The sequence below is a fragment of the Hermetia illucens genome, chromosome 3, assembly GCF_905115235.1.
Source record: "Hermetia illucens chromosome 3, iHerIll2.2.curated.20191125, whole genome shotgun sequence".
NCBI lineage: Eukaryota > Metazoa > Arthropoda > Insecta > Diptera > Stratiomyidae > Hermetia > Hermetia illucens.
Genome location: NC_051851.1, coordinates 820332 through 841132, shown reverse-complemented (window position 1 = coordinate 841132; position 20801 = coordinate 820332). Strand labels below are relative to the sequence as shown.

Here is a 20801-nt window from a genome sequence, read left to right as displayed (position 1 = left end):
AAGTAATTTTGAAATTTTAACATTTGTTCGCCTTTATCGAAATGGAAGGATTTTTGGATTTAGAGGATTATAAAAATACTGTAGTCAACCGAGTATGCCATTCCATCCGCACCAGATCATCCTGATCTCGGCTACAGATTTCAAACAAAAGAGGTTGAATTCTCGCGTTTCAGTTTTGATTATATTATTTGCTTTAATATTCGAAGACGAAAAGCAACCCATCTGGTGCATTTTCCTTTTTCCAACGGCAGTCGAAACCCGATCCAAATCAACAAATATTGCAATTATTCCCTAATTTTCAGTGGAAACAAGTAGTTGAAATCCCAAATCAACTTTCTCCATACCTTGCAGTACTTGTAGCTATTAGCCAAAGTAAAATATCTAACGGATTAGACAAATCGGAATATCTATTTGTTAATCAGGCAACAATGAAAAGTATCTCTAATGTATAAATTAATGTGCAAGAACATTCTACAACCAATTTAATTCAACAAGGACAAAGACAACTCACCGCCTTGACTTCAAACCTAAACGGTAAAAAATCAGCCGGACCTGACGAAATTCCTAATTACGTAATTAGGCAACTTCCCCGAGTCTCCACGAAATTTTTTCTGGCAGTATTTAATAACTGCATAAATAATGGCTACTCTCCCATCACCTGGAAAGTAGCTAAAATAATTGCGATCCGGAAAAAAAGGCGGCTCTAGTGAGCCTAAAAACTTTAGACCCATATCCTTATTGTCCAATTTAGGCAAACTCTTTGAGAGAGCATGGACAATCGGGCTAGTCCAATATTGCAATCTCAAAGAGATTATACCCAACCATCAGTTCGGGTTCCGCAGCAAGCACGGAACTCAACATGCACTTAGCTACCTTCACGACACTGTCGTAGCAAGACTTAACGTCAATAATAAACCGACCGATGCCGATGATACTCTCATTTTCGCTTCAAGCCTCCACCCGAACAGGACAGCCAAAGCGCTCGAGAAATATTTGAAAGACTTCGACAAATATTACCTGACATGGGGCATTAAAATTAATGAGGCCAAAACGCAATTCTGCACCTTTCGGAGGAAAGCTAGATACCTAAGTTCTAGAGAAATCGATAGAAAAGTTAAACGCTTAAAAATGAAGATCGGAAACACTATAGTGAGCAATTCGCAGACCATTAAGTACTTAGGAGTTAAACTTCATGAACTCCTTAAATTCAAGCCACATCTTGAGCTCGCTATCGGTAGGGCACGCGGTGCACTCAGTAGGATCTACTTTCTTCTTCGAAAGAAGATAGGACTCAGCACCAAGGCCAAACTCACTCTCTACAAGACCCTGATCAGACCCATTATCTGCTGTGAAGCGCCCACGTGGATCACTTGCTCCACCCGAACCATGTCCAAATGTGAGACATTCGAATGCTGGATTTTAAAGTACTGCACTGGTGGTCAGAGGGTAGTATAGGTCCCAGGGCGAAACGTGGATTGGTACCCACGATGGAGTATAAAACCTGGGAAATGCCTGCTGAACCAACATCAACAGCTCTACTACCAAACCATATCTCCACCTCCACGTGGTGACCACTGGGAGCTATTTCTTTACGAACAGCTGCAGACGGAGAAGGATGAAGGCGAGTCTCCCGCGCCTAAAAACGGGACAAATTGTACCAACTGGTCCTCCAGGTTGGGGGTTGGGTAGGGCTGACAACCCTACACGGAGAACAACTTGTTACGAAGCCACAACAGGAGCCTCGGACAGGACGGACTTTAAAACGACGAACCCGGCAACGACAACGAATCAACGATTTGCGCATTTTCTCATGAAACGTGCGCTCCCTCTAAAGAGATGAAGCTGATGAGCAGCTAGCCGATACCCTGTCCCAATATAGGGCTGATATAACAACATTACAAGAGTTGCGATGGACAGGGACCGGTTTCCTGGAGAAGAGCCGTTACACCATATATTATAGCGGTCATCCAGTAAACCATGTGCTCGGAGTAGGCTTCCTAATCAGCCAAAAAATGAAACCTGCTGTTATCGGCTTTGAAAACATAAGCGAACGGCTATGCACTCTGCGCTTGCGAGGCAAGTTTAGAAATATAAGCTTCATTAACGTTCACGCCCCTACAGAGGAGACTACAGAGTCGGAGAAGGATACCTTCTACGAGGCAGTACAACGAACCCTCGAAGCCTGTCCCACATATGATATCAAAATCATACTTGGAGATTTTAACAACCAAGTAGGGAAGGAGCCCGTATTCAGGCGATACGCTGGCTCCCATAGCTTACACCAAAATACAAATGATAGCGGATTGCGCATCATCCAGTTAGCAGCATCACACGAATTCGTTGTTGGAAGTACCTGGTTTGCGCGGAAAGCGGTCCACAAACATACGTGGGCCTCTCCAGACGGGGGGCCAATATAGACTCGGATCACTATCTCGTTGGCATGGTGCTCCGAGCTCGAATAACAATACCACCTAGAATCCCCTCTGACAATCAGGTGAGAGTGAACACTGAAGCCATCCACAACACAACCCTCCGCGACACCTATAAGAGGGAAATCGATGCCGCAATAACCGCAGTCAACAGAGGACCTGGAGATGAAGCATCAACTAATGATCTTCACAACCACCTGAAGAACGTTATCATGGATACGGCCACAAATATACTTGGCCCCAGCCGCAAAAGGAGTCGGAACGGCTGGTTTGACGATGAATGTAAGCTAGCAACGGAACGGAAGAATGCTGCATACCGAGTAATGTTGCATTCTCAAAGAAAGCGGGCACGCGCAGAGACTTATCACGAACTCCGTCGAGCGGAGAAGCGACTTCACAGACGGAAAAAGGAAGCCTGGGAGAACCAACAAGTCTGTGAACTAGAAAAGTACAGGGAGCAACCACACCAGGCGCGCAAGTTTTACCAACAAGTCAGCAGGATGAAGCCTTATACACCTCAATGCTCATCCTGCCGAGACAAAGAGGGAAATCTGATTTCCGACAGAATGGGCATATTAGAGCGATGGGTTGAGTACTTTGATGAGCTACTGAACAACCAGAACATCGGCGAGCTGGAGGTCCCGCCAACTGAAGACGACGGACAAATACTGCCACCACCAAGTTTAGGAGAAACAGTCCGTGCAATTCATCGGCTAAAAAAAATCATAAGTCGCCAGGAGCCGATGGAATTACAGCCGAATTGGTTAAATATGGAGGGGACCAGTTACACCAAGTGGTTCATCAACTTGTGCTCAAGGTATGCGACAGCGAATCAATGCCTGACGATTGGCAACGAGGCATTATCTGTCTCATACATAAAAAGGGAGATATCACACAGTGCAGCAATTATAGAGGTATCACGTTGCTGAGTATCATCTATAAGATATTCTCCACTATTTTGCTAGGCCGGATAGCCCCATACGCCCAGAAAATCATTGGCCCATACCAAAGAGGCTTCACTCCAAGCAAATCAGCAGCAGATCAGATTTTCTCTCTGCGGCAAGCGATGGAAAAACTGTTGGAATATGGACAACAGTTGCACCATCTGTTCATCGACTTTGAAGCCGGCTATGATAGCATAACCAGGGTAAAATTGTACACGGCCATGAGAAAATTCGGTATCCCGACGAAATTAATAAGACTGACTAGGCTGACCTTGACCAATGTGCGAGGACCGATAAAAGCAGCAGGATCACTCTCAAGACCATTCGACATCAACAACGATCTACGACAAGGGGATCATGCGTCCTCCTTAACCTGGCCCTCGAGAAAGTCATCCGTGATGCTGAGGTAAATGCAAGAGGTACCACCATAGGGTCAAAGCTCTTACTGTACAAGACTATGATCTTGCCAGTCCTCATGTATTCCTCGGAAACTTGGGTTCTTAGCAAGAAAAATTGCGAACTCTTGGCCGCGTTCGAGAGAAGAATCCTCCGAAGAATTTTTGGCCCCCTACATGAGGATGGACGATTCCGTAGCCTACACAATGACGAAATCTATGAGCGATACCATGACCGTCCGGTTGTGGATAAAATCCGGCTCAATAGGTTACGGTGGGCAGGTCACTTAATCCGTATGGATGAAGATGATCCCACCCGGAAAGTCTATAAGGGCAATATCTATGGTAGGAAAAGAAGACGAGGCAGACCCTGCCTAAGATGGAGCGATGGCGTGGGCCAGGACGCCAGACAGCTTTTAGGGATATCGAATTGGTGGACTTCGGCGCAAAACCAGGATGTCTGGAGTTCATTATTAAGGCAGGCCTAGACCGGGTACCGGTTGTTGCGCCGTTGATGATGATAATTACGTTAAATATTTAAGCTAGAACGTAATTAATCATGTATTACAAAGTAAGACACTATCGAAAATAAAAAAACTTAAAGGACAAAGATATACTAAAAGAGATTGGAAACTCAGGGCTAGATATGCAGCTTATATAATTTGAACGAGATTTTCTGTTGAATTTGTCGTTTGTATCAAATAAATCTTGGAAGCTGCGCGTGGGGTTTCATCCAATAAGTGCATCATTCATGAAGGAATGACGGGCATCATAAAATTATTGAATCATCCGTTGCAGCTAAAGATCAATAGAAACTTAATTAAAAATATTGAATGGTCACCTAATCTAGTACTGGACCATAAGATGTGAGATCGACTCAGATGTGAATGAGTACCTGAGTCAAATCAGGGTAATAATCTCGTCTTGAATAAAGTGTTCCAATTGGATTGTTGCGCCAACGATTATTATTACTATTCATAATGTTAGTACTTGTCCTAACCACGATTTCAAGCAACTGTGCTTGTTCAAAAGTGAAGTTGCAGCACATTCTTCAAAAAGGGAACTTTTGCAGCCACAACATAACCTCTTACAGTACAAATGGTCACTGAAAGTAAACATAATAAACTTGAATGAAAACCATGGAAGTTGTTAGATCCAATTTATTCGCACATCAAATTAATAATTCACACATCATTTACAATTCGATAATGACCTTCACCAAACCAAATTCCTCAATATTTTCAATCTGCCAAATGAATTGTCAAAAAATATTGGGCGCCATCACACACCATCAACACACACTTCCCACGGAAGTCAGGCATGGAAATGGCGGGCAGCAGAGCCACACACATATCTTCCGAGCGCACCACAAATCCAACCTCCAATCTCCCTACCCCACAGCCATCTGCTGGCTAGCTGATCTATTCCCTCCAACGGCCCGTGTCTATTCCATGCCCAGGCAGCCTCCAATCACGCCATTCCCGCTCCGCTAGGCACATCAACTATCCCCGCCATTAATCACACTCGCAACCAACAATCCGATTCCCTCATGGACTGCCCCTTCGATCCAGACGAACGACCCGCTCGGCCACATTCGTCATCGCGCCGAACCAACACATTGCCAACAGACGCCGCCGCCATGTTTATTGCCACGCGTTTGCTAGTCCAAAGTTTGAGCAGGTAAAAAGTGAGTGATGTTGCGTTTGAGATTTATTCCACTCGGCGGATGAGTTGTGAGTCGAAAAAAGTTCCTATTGAGAAATTATAGAGTTCACGCACGTAAAACCCATAAAGTGCGTCTTGGACCTCGACTTGTGATCGAAATCGAAATTGTGATTGTTGCTCTTCACCAGAAGACGCTGGTCGCCGGCTTCTTGGATGTGGCGCGGATGGCCGGCCACATCCATGGCTGCAGCCGACAGCGTGGTTCAGTGTTGCTTCCGCGTTATTGAGTGTTTTCGTTTATTGATGCCAGTTCAATTAGCATTTAAGTTACCGTTGTCCACACGTTTGCCTCTGTGATAATTAAGGTATTTGCACTTTTTTAAGCCTGAAATCCATAGCATGCCGAATACCCACCCCAGCCCTAATCCTTTCTCCAATGACCCTCGATTTCTACGCATGCTCGGGTCAAGGGGAGTCCAACGTAAAAAACTGTTTCAAAGAAAAGTGAAAAGGGATTCATCAGGAGAACGAAGAGGTTCCTGCTGGAGTTGCCACACTATGCAGGGCTTTGCGTTTACAATCGGCAGATATTTATCTTCGCTTTTGTATCTTTGCGTAGTCCAAAGAAATCAAATGTCCTTTGAGTATTCTCAGGCACCTGAGATTGCATTGAGAGGGTGCCTACCGAGAAGTTGTGCCCAATTGAATATTCCCGATTTTGAAAGGAGTATCGTGGAGGACCTTAGTCAGATTATTACGTGATGCAATTAAAATGCATCTAAATTTGCAAAACTCGATGGGATTCCTGTTGTCATAGCTCTAGTAAACCTGTGCTGCGTTTTATCGAGAGAAAACATCAAACCTTCAGCAGACTCAGAAATCACTTCGTCCTAGATATGAATTTGGAGCCGATATTTTGTTGGGCTCTTGTTCAGCCGTGAACAAAGGGAAACTTATAGCGCTGGCAGCCCCATTATCCATCGCTCCGAGATGTAAAGGTTCCAAAAAGATGTTGTTCCCTCCGTTTCACCCAGGCTACAAATATATACATACAAACATAGAATGCTTTTAGGCGAAATCAATAAATTTATCTTTAGATCAAATTTAGGCCAGCCTGCGGGGGTTTGAAAACGTAAAATGTAAGCGAGATTGCGTAACCGCTCGAACAAAAGCTTTATAGCTATAACGGTGTACATTTATCGCTACGTAACTGTGTTATGAATGCTTGGCAATTGGGAACTTGTACCAAAAAAGGGACTGAGTCGCTGGCTTAGGACCGTGGCGGTCCGCGGAGTGAAAGGTAGGCCGACATTGCGAACTTTAAGTGCCATATCGAATGCCTTTCAGATAAATTTTTTGATGACTTGATAAGCTTTCGAGATTGGATCCTCGTATTTTTCTACCTCCGTTCGAGGTTCCACTTTAAGGAGCACTTAATTAGATTGTGTTTGGTTGCCCGCACAATGAAATTTATTGGAAAATTCTCGAGGTGTTGTTTTGCTCGTTTGGGGTGGGGTTAGGGGCCTGATTCCGAGAACTAATGGTGGATGAGCATCCTGCCATTGAGTTCGGGTTTCGCATTTTTGGATTATATCGAAACGAAATTAATTTGACTGTGAGCCGTTATAAATAATTTAACAAAAGGTTTTCTGAGATGAAAAGGATTTGACTATGTTCAGTAGAAAGCTATAGAAATTCATTTCTACTGAAATGATTGATTATATACAAAAAGTCGAAAGTTTGAAAGGAATCTTTAGACAAAAAAAGATAGATGTAACTGAAGCGAACAAATCCTGCCCACACCCTACTATTATGAAGGGCGCAATCGAAAATGTTTCCATTAATTTCCCATATTAGAATTGGTCGATTTTCCGTAGCACACTAAGCAGAAAACAATTATCTAGTGAAATCGAGTGTATAACAAAAATGATTTAAGGATACTATAAAACCATTATGACCATTAATGTTTGTCACCCTGTTCTATGGAAACAGCGAAGATGGAAAAAATCGTGCAGGGTCTTTTTCTGTCCACCCCATCCGAACTGACGCTGTCGATGAAGGAGTGAAAACTGAGAAATGACCACTCTTCACTACAAAGGAACTAGAGGTGGCGGTCCTAGTTATGAAGGACAAAAAAACACCAGGACCGGATGGTATTTCCAGCGAAGTGTTGAAACTCGTATGTAAATACAAGCCGAATTTGCTACTCGGCATGCTTGACAGCAGTTGTTTTTTCCTCTGGCTGGAAGATTGCGAGACTTATGCAGATAAGCAAGGGCAAGGACGACCCTGAGGTGCCGTCAGCGTATCGTCCGGCTCAGTATGTTAGACACAGCGGAGAAGCTACTCGAGATGCTCATTAAGTCTTGGCTGACTGAGGCAACAATTTCAGAGCGGGGCGATCCACAATTGATGCAATTGAGGAAGTGGTCCAAGTGACAAAACTGGCGGGGTCGCTACTGCCGTCGAGTGGTACTCCCCGTGATCCCAGACCTAAAACGCCTTCAATTCTGCAAGTTGATGCCACATACTTGAGGCACTGGAAAATCATTTCCATAACCTAGAATATTGAGGGACTATTTAAAGGACCATGCCCTACTCTACGGGAAAACAGCGCCGAATGAAGGTGACATCGGGGCAACTCAGGGGTCTATCTATCTATCTACGATGACGAGATGCCTGATGAATCGTATCTGGTTGGGTATGCAGATGATGTTGCGGCACTGATTCCCGCATGCACTGTTAAGCAAGCCCAGCGCACACTAGGAATGGTGATGCGGCGAGTGAGCAGATGAATGGCTATGCATGGACTCTCCCTAACTAGAAAACCGAAGTCGTTGCACAGAGCTAGGGGAGGGTTCCCAGAGTCCCCCTCATTCAGGCTGATGAAACCATGGTTTTACCGAAACCAGTGGTGAAATACCTCGGCATCATGATAGGCACGAAGATGAGCTTTTTCGAGCAGCTTTGCAACGCTAGAATGTTTGCGATTTGCCGGTTAATGTCCAATGTAGAGGTTCCTTATCCAGCAGACGTTGCTTGCTGATGCATGCGGTCTAGTTTGTTCTCCTTTACGGTTTTGAAGTATGGGCTGACTTCCTCAGTGCAAAAATGTACCGTAAACGCTTAGCGCAAGTACAAAGACGAGGAGCTTTGCCCGCTCTGTCCGCATATCATACCTTTTTACAGCCAGCACTAATTCTGATAGCGGAAGTTATTCCGATCGCTTTTCATGCTGCTGAGCGGAGGTTTATATACCTCAGAAAAGGCGAGGGAAAGTGTCGCTTGTGAAGAGAGAGCTCTCTGACCATGGTAGCAATCTTGGGAAAGATAAAACACGTGCGGCCGTGGTTCAAATGAAAGCACGTTGAAGTTGACTATTACATAACCCAGCTTTTCAGTGGACATGAGTATTTTCAATCTTAACTCGTATTTACAGTCTTACACATCGACTGCATTTATTGCAAGGATTTGATGGATGATGCCTGCTACACTTTTTCTTCTGCAGAAAGTGGACGCGCCATCACCTCTCGATGGACGGAAGTCTTGCGTCCCCGGACACCGTAATTAAGAACATGCTGCAGAGCGAGACCACTTGGTGCCAATTAGCACGTTACACTCAAGGCGTTTAGAAGACGAAAAAGAGGGACATGGATAGGAAAGATGCCAGGGTAGCTGAGCCTCCCTGAACGCACGAGGTTTCGCTCCTGACTTTGCATGAGGTAATGTGTTAAACGGTTTATAGTAAGAGTCCTGGACGCTTCAGGGGAGGTGTTCTAGCCGGTAGTCTGTCTGAGGCAGGAGTCCGGCACTTTGTATGTAAATGCATTTCAACTCCCTACCCAAAAAAAACTACCATCAATCTAACTGAAATAAAATGACCAGCTGCTCCATCAATGTATTACTAAGAGAAACTTTTCCCATATTAAATGAATGGCCTCCTGTAAGTCAAAATAATTTAATCATTGGGGTCTAAATTTCTGTTTTTTTACAACTTACTGAAAAATCTGTCTTCCTCCTCAACTACTGACTTTGCGACAACCTCTCTAATACTACAATCTAAGAATGCGCATTACATATTCTCTATCGTCAAACAAACGGAAACTATTATTTTCACAAAGATTTCATAGTGAAATGTTTGAAAGGCAACCTACCAAAACAGAGATAAGTTCGAAAAGATTGAAGCTAGAATTTAGATTGTAAATCAGGTCTACTCAAAAGTTCTAAATTTAAGGGTGTTGAATCTGAGTTTCGGGTCAAGCATATCTTCATGGGAACAGCCTTCAGGTAAACCTCATTATATTGGAAATTATAGTGGATTGACAAAACCAGACAATTACAATTCGGGTTAGAATCTTTCCTTAGCCCTTACGGGGTCTAATGAATTGGTCGCATAAAATAAGTTGGCATGTTGAGAGTCTCGTGGAAACAGCTAAATTATCAGACCGGTCAATAAATCGATGAAATACTGGAAAAACAGTGCATCAGTGTGGTTTGTAGTATTGAACTTTTCTGTATTTTAATGAAACGAAAAGATTATTTTTTGATTAGCGGCGACCCTATTGTATTTATTTGTAGATCAACAATTTGATTGTAAGCACTGAGGGAGGGAGAAACTGGCTCCGCAATATGGATATCTGTCCTTAATAAAAAAAAATCTTTTCGTTTCAGTGTATTAATGACTAGTTTAGTTAGTATTTCTGAAAAGTATAAGAACTTCGGTGTATCGTGCGTTTTTAATAAAAGGAAGAACTGAACAAAATACCAGTTGACAAAATAGCGTAATTTCAGTTTCATTTCGGTGCAAATTTAATCCACTTCTAAAAATATTTAATGACAAGTTCAGCAGCTTATCACAGTAATAAATGTCTTGTGGACATCTTAGCAACCCGCCCACCCCTCAACTTATTTTAAGCAAGGGCTAGACACTCTCCCAGAATATGCATGAAGTTTTCATCATTCTTCTCACAGAATCTGCAGGAAGTTCCCGCAGATATCCGTAACTTCCCCAGGTTGTGATTTAGCCTGCAATGACAAGTGAGAATTCCTATCATAATCTTAAGGTTCTTTTTGGTAGCATTTAAACAATCCTGCAGACGCTCTGGTTTGTATCCCTCAAGAGCACCCAGGACTAACAGATGCCCCTGGATGTTGAAGGAGGTACATCTATCTATAGCGTATATTCCTGTCTGAAATAGGCTAGTGTGCTTACCCGGTTGTTCATAGTACGTTTTCGCTGGGCAAATGATCCCTGCGCCTGCCCCCTCTGTTGTGAAGAATTTTTCAGTGTACAAAGTAATCAGTTACGGGTCTAAGCCATAGCCTATGGCACGCACCATTTTGCATATATTGTATATTTTTATATGTCAATATAAACATTGCTTTTCAGTGTATCAAATTTCATATCTATTGCATATAGTAGTTGAAGTAAACATGATTTTTAAATTTTATCGGGATTAAAAATTTGATTGTAAATAAAATGAACAAAAAATTGAATTTTCACAAAATGATTATGTAGTAACATAAAGGCTACTTCCTCCTCGCAATAGAATATTTATTTCCGAAATTCGATTTTAGTAAAAATAAAGTTTGATTTTCGTTCTAAAAGAAACTAAGCGAAATCAAAAAAGAGAACACAATAACATCCTTTTCTTTGTGTGGACTCCAACAATGAAATGAAAATCAACCATTGGAGACGGCCGAATCCAGTCATTTGGTTGACTGGATTAAGTTGCATCGTTATCTATTCTTTTGAATTATAAAAAAACAGATGATGAACACAAGATCACGACAGACTATATCTACTCTTCTCTGTCAAATCAGCCAGATGACCAAAGACAAATTATTGGGGACAACAAGTCCCAGCCTCACGAAACCATAAAGCCATTTTCGCTTATTTTTGAAGCTTTGGATGCTGAGATTAATGCGAAGGGTCCGTGGACCAAAAAAAGGGAGTAAGGTACGATCCCTTAATCCGTAAACATAACATATTCCAGTTTTATGCTTTCTACCTCCATTTCCTAAGGAATATTCGCCACCAACTAACCTCTTCCTCCCGCTAGTGTAGAATAGACATCTCTAATTCAGCATGTAGAGCGAAATTCGAAATATCCAAAAAGGGGTGTTTCAATGCATTAAAAGACTGCCCAGTTAAGACAGTTTTGCTCACAATAAATCAGGAGCTAACAATTAGCCGATCTACATTTCGATGATATGAAAATTATAGGTTCAATTTAAAAATATTTTTAAAAAAAGACGTTATATCTAACAGGAAGTTGAAATCGAGACAACATCAAGACGTAATGGAAAAAAGGAAAATTTTATTTTTTTTAAATGTCGAATAATGCGTTTTTATTGCCCATATTATTTTGAGGACCAGTTGTCCTCTTCTCAGTGAGTTTTTATCAAAGTAATACCAATTCCAATTATTTTAAGGGTTTGGGATTTCTTCGCCAACAGATTCCTGTTAGGAATTATGTTCTGAAACTTTGTTATAGGCAATGAATATCTAGCCAATTTCAAGGTTAAACATTTTTGAAAAAATATTTTTCTTGGCAAAATAAAGGCCAATAACGTTTCCCAATTTCTTTTATGAGGTCCTTCTATACTATCGTTGCTAATAGATGTCATTAAGCCTATATGGTTCTTATCCGTTCTTAGTTATCTCCCACCTCCATAAATAAAAATGTATACTCAATAGAGTGTCTCTAACTTAAGTTCTTTTTAAGTTAAAACTCAATAACAGAAAGATTTTTGTATTTCTCTCAAGTTGATTTATCAAGGTTCTATTTTATATATATCATACTTAACCTTTTTCGGAGATATTATATTAGAAGCTAAATCAAAATATCGTTCGAATATATCTTACTATTGAAATGAAAAGTAATATTGAAAATCATTCACTTCATTAAACAATTTAATTCATATCTGAAGACATTCTGCTGCGCACCTCATAACGACACCGTGCAATAGAAATTTCGGCCGAAATTAAGTGCCAATCAGTAATAACGTTACATACAATTACTGTTGAAACTCACTTCGAATAATAATGAAAAATGAGGCTTATACCCAAAAACAATAAGCGATCCCATCTTCTGAAAAGGTAAGCAGAAACGAGACACTGGAAAGAACGCTTCTTCACCACTTGATATACAATAACCATTTTTTTTATGTTTGGTTTAAATCAGGCGCGTAATTTAAATTCATAGCTCGACCTCAAGCCAACATTAGCCCCGGCACCCAAGATCGAGATTCGTATGCAACATAGTAGTCTTGATGTTAATTATTATTGCATGCAAGTAGACAAGCATATCAAAACGAAAATTAAAAATCCTTTTTGAAATCTTAATTGTCTATACTGAACTTTTCAAGACATATACGAGTATGAAGCGGGCCGTACAGCGAAACACATTTCAATCATCTAGCCACAGGCAAAACAAAAAATAAAAGTTGATAAAGAAAAACAAAGCAGCCATGATGGATGGAAAAATAAAACATCTCAATTTACAAGATCCAAATATATTCAGCGCGTGAAATTTATTTCAGGAACGATTATAAACTGTGCATATGAAATTAATTCAGCGCAATCGCTCATTCGTTCGGCTATTAACTCAGAGATGGCACGATAGGGAAACCTGTTTTCCCACCGTTCTGGCTGTGTATTGGTTTTTCATTGATGATTCCATTGCTCTTGTTGCGTCCAGATCTAAGAACACACACCCTTACGAAACCGCCATGAATTTCCCCTCACCGTAGGAGGCATTCTGACTAGTTTTACCTGTTCATGCTTTCCGCAAATCTTGTGTGCTCTTCACTATACACTGTCCCGTTCCAACATTCAGAAAATGAGATGCTGCATCTTCATCAACGTTCAATGATGAATTAACCAGACAATTAAATGAATCAACCTCATTTTAGATTCAGTGATTTATAGTCGCCACCTTAGGGTGTTTGCAACTTCCTAGCCACGCCCTTATAACATCATCAAGCTATCTGATCACTACACCTGAGGTTGCCTACATCTTGCGGCAGATATCTATTCGTCTACACGGTAAGTGTTTATTGTGTACTTGAAGAAATTTGATGCGCAGATAAACCCCACACGAAACAAAACAGCAGAACTAATCGCAAGATCATGGAACTCCCCATTTGTGCTTCCACGTCAAACTTTCGTGTTTTTTTCTCTTCAACACTAGGAATGATTGAACAAGAACAAGAAGAAAGAAGTCTCAAGGAAATACCGTCAAAATATGCAACTATAAGTTTATTATAGAATTCGGAGTTGAGGCCATCGATTTACATATGATAATAATGATAGTGATAAGTGTATCGAGTCAATTTTTGGTACCAGGGCCATATGTAGATCCTAAGTTAGAATTCTGGGAAAGAAAGGAGTCATTTAAATGACGAACACCTATTTACTTTAAGGTATCCATTAAATTTTGATATTCTTTTCTTAAACTTAAAGTGTTAAAGCTTTAAAATTATTTTAAATAATTCGCCAAAATATGTTCTTTACCCAAAAAAAAATTTAAATTCGAAAATTTGCAATTTTGGCAGATTTTAACTTGTTTCTTTTGAATTTTCTATTCGTTTTGCAAATAAAAGGTAGTTTTTTTTATATTTAAGGCCAAGCACGATGTATGCGTAGACTAGAATGCGCTGTCTGCGATTAAATGAAAAAAAAAAACAATCTTTTGAACCCAACTTACAATTTCTAATGCGTGCCAAGCACTTTTGTGGTGATTGTAATGTGGTGTAATTTTCGAGTATGGTAACAATTGATTGATTGTCCCATCAAGTGTTGAAAACATTGAGTTCGTGTTGTATTAGCCAAACATAGCTCAACTACAAGAAAGACACTAAATGGTTCCTTGCATCAGTCGTCCGAAGATTTATAGTGGTGATGGTTTTTGGACAGCGTGGCTTTTGCTGTAATCTAAACCGCTATTGCTTATAAAATGAAACCACAACCGCAAATCAATGACTATCGGAAAAGTTTTATTAAATAGTACGATTTATGACAGTGGACTTGATGCAACTGGACACAAAATGTGAAAATTTTTGCAAATATCTAAATATACAAATAAAACCAACAGTTGTCTAAGGTCATGAAAAAACGGAAAAGGATCTCTATAGTATGTAGAAGGACAATTGTATTGCATAAGACAGGCAGAAAACGTTAGCACCATATAAGAATACGATATATTTTCACAGTATTGAAAATTTTGAAGACGCTTATGTTGAAACCACATTTTTTTAATTCATTTGAAAACGTATGTTCACGATTCCATTCTACAATTATAATTAGGATTCTTTCGATAAATTGTCACTTACCCTTGTTACGAAAAATTGTGGGACGAAGTTTTAGTGAAACGTGCTGATTCTAAAATATACTACATACAATATTTTACAAAAATCATTCTTTCAAAAAATGTCTACACTGATGATATATACATATTACTTAAAAAAAAGAAGCATTGGTTACTTGCTTTAGGTGACAAAGTGAATTAATTGTCCTTAGGCCCTCCAAAAAAGATTTGTCCCCAAAGGAAAACCTGCAGAATCGTTATTTGTTATGGCTTTGTGTAAAACAAGACCTTATTCAAATCGTTTCACTGTCGGTCACATGCATTTTTCTCAAAAAATGTTATACCTATTGATACGAGATTTTATGGCGAGATTACAATTGCGAACCCCCACGAAAGTAGTATACTTTGAAAAGTGGATGTACATTTTTTCCCAGGATATAGCCATGGAGTGTTAAAAGTGAAGTTTTTATAAGTACTTAGTTTTAGAATTAGTGGAAAAGGGAGGTAGGGATAACAGTGGTGAAAAAACACAGCTATAAATCAAGGACCCATTCTCAGAAGCTACTTAGTTAAGAGATCTGAAAAACTCGTGAAGCCCTCCACGCCAATATTAGCTCACATAAAAATCATATTTAATAGCATATTTCTAAATTTCTAGTAAATCTATTGGAAACCCCCTTAAGCTAACCTTAGAATCATGTTGCAATGACATAGGTCATAATATGAAGCTTGATTTTGACAAGTTTGGTGTATTGTTCACGTTTTTGCGAAAGATGCAGTCCTTCCTTCGCCTTCTCCAGAAACAATCTTAAAAAGGAATGCATTTTTTAATATGCAATATTCTCCCCTTTTCTTCCATTTTAAGACCCCTTACCTTTCTCAATATAATAATAATAATAATCGTTGGCACAACAATCCATATTGGATCAGGGCCTTGAAGTATGTTAGAGCACTTCATTCAAGACCGTTACGGTACACTACAGTACACTGTAGGACGCAATGTGGTCAGCATTGCGCTCGCCCGAGGTTATTACTCTGATTTGACTCAGGTACTCATTCACAGCTGCGTCGACTGGTATCCGACATACAGCCACGATAACAAATCTCCCTGCCACCAGTGAGATTTCAACCGCCGCCTTCTGCTACGACAGCCCAGCGCTCTAACCACTTCCGCCATCTGGACACCAGACAGGCTGTTTGTCAATATACTTCACCCAATTTCCTTTTCCTCTCCGTATCCTCTCTCAACATTTATTTACATCAACCATTTAAACTTTTTAAAAAGAAAAAGAATCAATCATCTCATTTTATCAAAACTTACAACCTGTTATCTTTCCCAAAAATTTATAAAATTCAGTTATATATTTATGTACAAATGCCCAATTTGTACATAATAACGATGTTCAAATATGTATTATAATCGGTCAAAAGAGAAAATTGACCTTGCATGTAAACTGACTGGTCCCTATATTTCGAAATGCAGCCCTAACCGTTGATCTGGTTGAGGCGAATGAAAATGTATTTTGCAGACCGAGACCGAGTGATCATAGGGCAGCGGAACAGTTGGACCGGTGAGTTGAGTTCGTCAAGATTTTTATGCTTGAGTGTGAATTGTGACATGAATTGTGGATAATCACATTCTAAGTATATTAGAAGAAAAGAAAAGAGAATTTATTAAAAGCGCCCCGTTTGAAAAGCGTGTGCAGCAGGTGGAAGTGGGAAAATCATCCAGGACGGTCACCGGAGTAAGGGCCCCGAAAGCGAGAATTGATGAATTAGGTAAGAAAGAGTATGTAGTGCTCTCTGATTTAGCTGTACGACAGTTCTATTTTTCAAATTGTAAACGTGTTCCTTTACGCTAGGAGGATGCTCTCCTTTTCGTTGTGGATGGTGTGATTCCTCCGATATTCGCGACATTGTGACTACCGTACCGCGAGCGAAAGAGAGGAGAAAATAAATAAGGAACACAGAATGGTAACTGTCGCAGTATATAAAAGGATTGGAATCTGCAGTGAATAGTATTTGTATTATATTACCGATAGCTGGTCAGCACCAGATTCCGCTGCTGGATTCCGTCGATTATTCATCCGCGGTTATTGAGAAAGGTTTCAACTGCAATAATTTTTCTTTTTCTGGCTTTTGAATGTGCTCTTGTGTGCAAGAGTGAAGAGCGTCGGGTTTTCGAAAAGTGGACTTCATCTTTGGAGCTTTCGAATAGCCATTCCGCCTTGGTCTTTTGACCATCGCAATTTCTATTTATCATTACATAGGTTTAAGTCTTATAATTATTAACAAACTTATTGGCGTGCATTCTGTTTTAGAATCTGCCAGTTGTACAATAAAACTTTTTAAAGAAAAAAAATCCCTAAATATGCCCATATTTTCATGCCCGATTTTTAAGCCATCATCATCATCAACGGCGGAATAACCGGTATCCGATCTAGGCGTAAGGAACTCCAGACATCTCGATTTTGTGCCGAGGTTCACCAATTCAATATCCCTAAAAGCTGTCTGGGGTCCTGACCTACGCCATCGCTCCATCTTAGGCAGGGTCTGTCTCGTCTTCTTTTTCTACCATAGGTATTGCCCTTATAGACTTTCCGGGTGGGATCATCCTCATCCATACGGATTAAGTGACCCGCCCACCGTAACCTATTGAGCCGGATTTTATCCACAACCGGACGGTCATGGCATCGCTCATAGATTTCGTTGTTATATAGGCTACGGAAACATCCATCCTCATGTAGGGGGCCAAAAATTCTTCGGACGATTCTTCTCTCGAACGCGGCCAAGAGTTCGCAATTTTTGTTGCTAAGAACCCAAGTCTCTTTTGTTATCTTTTTAAAACGAGCATTTGAGACTCCTCTTTTGAGCACAGTGCTGGTTTGAATTGAATAAATTGTGAGGCACAGCGTTCTAACAAATGATGATAAATGTAGCCAAGATTGATGCACAGTATCTCATCTCCACTATCCTATTTTAGTTGAACTTATTAGCCTCTGCTCGTCATGGTTGTAATGAATTTGGTGAACACAGTTTCATAAGTATTTAATTTATATAAATATCTTCCTAAATAAAGTTGATAATATTATATTTTAGGAAATTTGTATTTTTCGCGTGGCGCTATCTCCATAAGACATCATATGCAGAATGCCAATATTACATGAAAGCACTTCATACACATGAACTTCATTTCACTCACTGCTATATTTAATGCCCATACGTTATGAACATAGAAACTTAACACACAAAACGCTTCATATATGAAACGCACAGCTTCCGGTATCAAATTTGTTTCGGTTAAAATATACAATAAAATAATGCGCTAGTGTCTCAAGAAGAACTTGCACTGACGGAAGGCATAACTGGTTCCCGAAATACTGTATATACACAAACTCCACCACAAACCAAAATTTCTTGTTTTCATACCTGAATACCTGAATTTTAATATTTATAGGTGATTGACATTCAGTTTCCTTTGCGTCAAGCCTAAAGCTGAAATATTACTCAATTTCTCATAGATAATAAAACTTAATTCGCCAATAATATACTAATAAGTGTTAACTGGTTAATGAATGAAAAAGATTGTTTCCGCAATTCTGTTATCTCTGAAACCTTACTCCAATTTATAGCTTTTATTTTTTAGTGATTCACAAACATCTTTGGAATCTGAATTTTAATATTTTTCCCTACATAATTCTAAGTTTTGCAGCATCCTTTCAAGAAATATAGCCATTCCTTATTAATGTTTATGAAAACAGCTAAAACAAATAGAATTAAGCATCAATAGTCATATTAGGTTTCTATCCATCTGCGTTACATGATCAATCACATCATAAATTTCGGTAATTCTGGAAGATTAGGAAATATCTATAACAGATCTATCGGACTCAATTGTAAAAATTTAATCTGAGTGTAATTAGGCGGGATTTCTAGCGATTAATTATTTGAAATAATAAAAACTTGTTTTTCCTGTTGATTTATATTATGCAAGTACCGATATTTCGGAAACCACTTGTTTCCTTCATCAGTGCTAACACAACTAATTAAGTTATATAATTAATTAGATTAGTATTATAGATTTAGATTAGTATAAATATAGTTAATAATACCACTGATGACCAGACTTGTTAGCACTGATGAAGGGAACAAATGGTTCCCGAAATATCGCTATTTGCAGAATATAAATCAACACTAGCGAATAGGAAAAACAATAAAAAAATCAGAAAAGGACTAACAGTTTTGTCCAGGAAAAACAAGTTTTTATTATTTCAAGACCATTTTAATGAAAGAAAAACTAAAGTTTTCCATGAAATTTCCTATGCACAGCTGATCTCGCGGACATTTAATACTCACTTTAGATCAACGGCTTACGCGTTTAGGATTTGTTACCTATAAATGGGAAGCAATATTCTGTAGGAGCATTTCAACATTGAAATGAATATGGACTATCTGTGTGTATGTACATAACGAACAGTTAATATCATCTTAGACCAAGAATTCCCTTAAACCCAATTGTCCTTAGTGCACCGAACGATTGTGAAAGTCACTAGCACATCGTACAACTGCAACAACTTGATCGCAAACCATTTAAACTTGTGCATTGTTGATAATTACTCGGCCAAATTAGTTAATTGCCATTCATGATTAGGACAGGAAACTAGTTCTGATTCAGAGCTTTCCTATATACCTGTTATGCACCGTAAGCGTCTTATCATCCAGTTTACTGCACTAAGAAAATTTTTACTTGCCGCATCAAAGCTAAAAGATTTATTCGTTAGGAAACGGTCTATATTTATTTAAATTTCGAAACTGTAATACGTTTCCTTCTATTGAATTTGTGTGAATTTTTATGTACATGACATATGGAAGTCGCGATAAAACACTTTCATTTTATTCAACATAAATCAAAATAAGTTTAATAAAACCTAATTGAATTAAAACCAATTCAAAACCAATAAATTTTTATAGGTCTACGAAATGTCTGTTGGAATGGTTGTTGCTTACAAAAAAACAGACATTTTTCAAATAAAAGAAAGTTGTAAACAAGATTCCAAACAGTTGATTTGATTACAAACAACCTTGAACTGCTTAAATCGTGAATTTCCTATTTTAGTGGATGCTTTTTTTGAGAAAAAAAAACCGCAGATATTTCGAAAGCGAACAAAGAATCGAAAACAGTAAAAATATTTAAGTGATCACCATTGTACATTCGCAATATATCTACAAAAATCTATAGAAAGGCCAATGTACAAATATATATAATAATCTATATGTACTCCCACTCACCCTATTCTCTTTGATTTCTCATCTACATCGAAAGTAAACTGTATAGTAACTTTGTCGCAGATACAACTATCTATGTATGAAGAAGCACAAGTAAAAGTCTACGACATGCTCCCAAAACGGTGATAAATAACGTCCTCTGGAGTGTTTATAATCGCATTTAGTAATCTTAAATCTCGAAGTTTAATCAATTTGGAGCGTACGTAGCAGATATGTCGTGTAACAGCTTATATCTTGCAGCCTAGTGGTAGTGGATGGGCCCCGCACAGCAACGTCTCGGGCTTTATAAAGATATTCAAGACACTGCCACCGCACTTACCAACTAGCTCATTAATTAATTTATTTCAACCGATGAGGGTTCGTATGAGTCGACGGAACACCATGCGAAATATAACGCCAGCTAAAATATTCACATAGTATCATATCGTGATATGGTTTTTGGTTAACAAACGTGTAATGAGCCAGTGTGTTGCGAGGTGGGCTTATTAATTCAAAGCATCTTAAGCGATGGTTTTTTAGAGGTCACACTTGTGTGGCTTTATCATCTGAGTACAAAACCCAAGGGAGTGAGTGTTTATTGTACAACATCAAATGTAATCATGCATGATTCATAATTTTAGTCTCCAACAAACGGGGAGTATCTCTATCTCTCTAAAATCCAATAAATAATATGCATCTAAATTTCACATTAACCCAAGGCGAAGAAGGTGAGTCATTCATTTATTCGTGGGAAGAATCAAACAACACACATAACAATCTATTCTTGCCTAC

General features: G+C 39.4%; 1 protein-coding gene and 1 long non-coding RNA gene across 3 annotated transcripts in view; one reads left to right on the top strand and one right to left on the bottom strand.

The window, feature by feature from the left end:
- LOC119651306 (homeotic protein ultrabithorax) overlaps nucleotides 1-20801 on the bottom strand; it is a 202362-nt gene that overhangs the window by 102359 nt on the left and 79202 nt on the right. The gene's annotated exons all lie outside the window — the stretch shown is intronic.
- LOC119651307 overlaps nucleotides 5219-20801 on the top strand; it is a 131164-nt gene continuing 115581 nt past the window's right edge. Inside the window, exon 1 of the long non-coding RNA XR_005249444.1 lies at nucleotides 5219-5798. This is a non-coding gene — a long non-coding RNA (uncharacterized LOC119651307). The remainder of the gene's footprint in view (nucleotides 5799-20801) is intronic.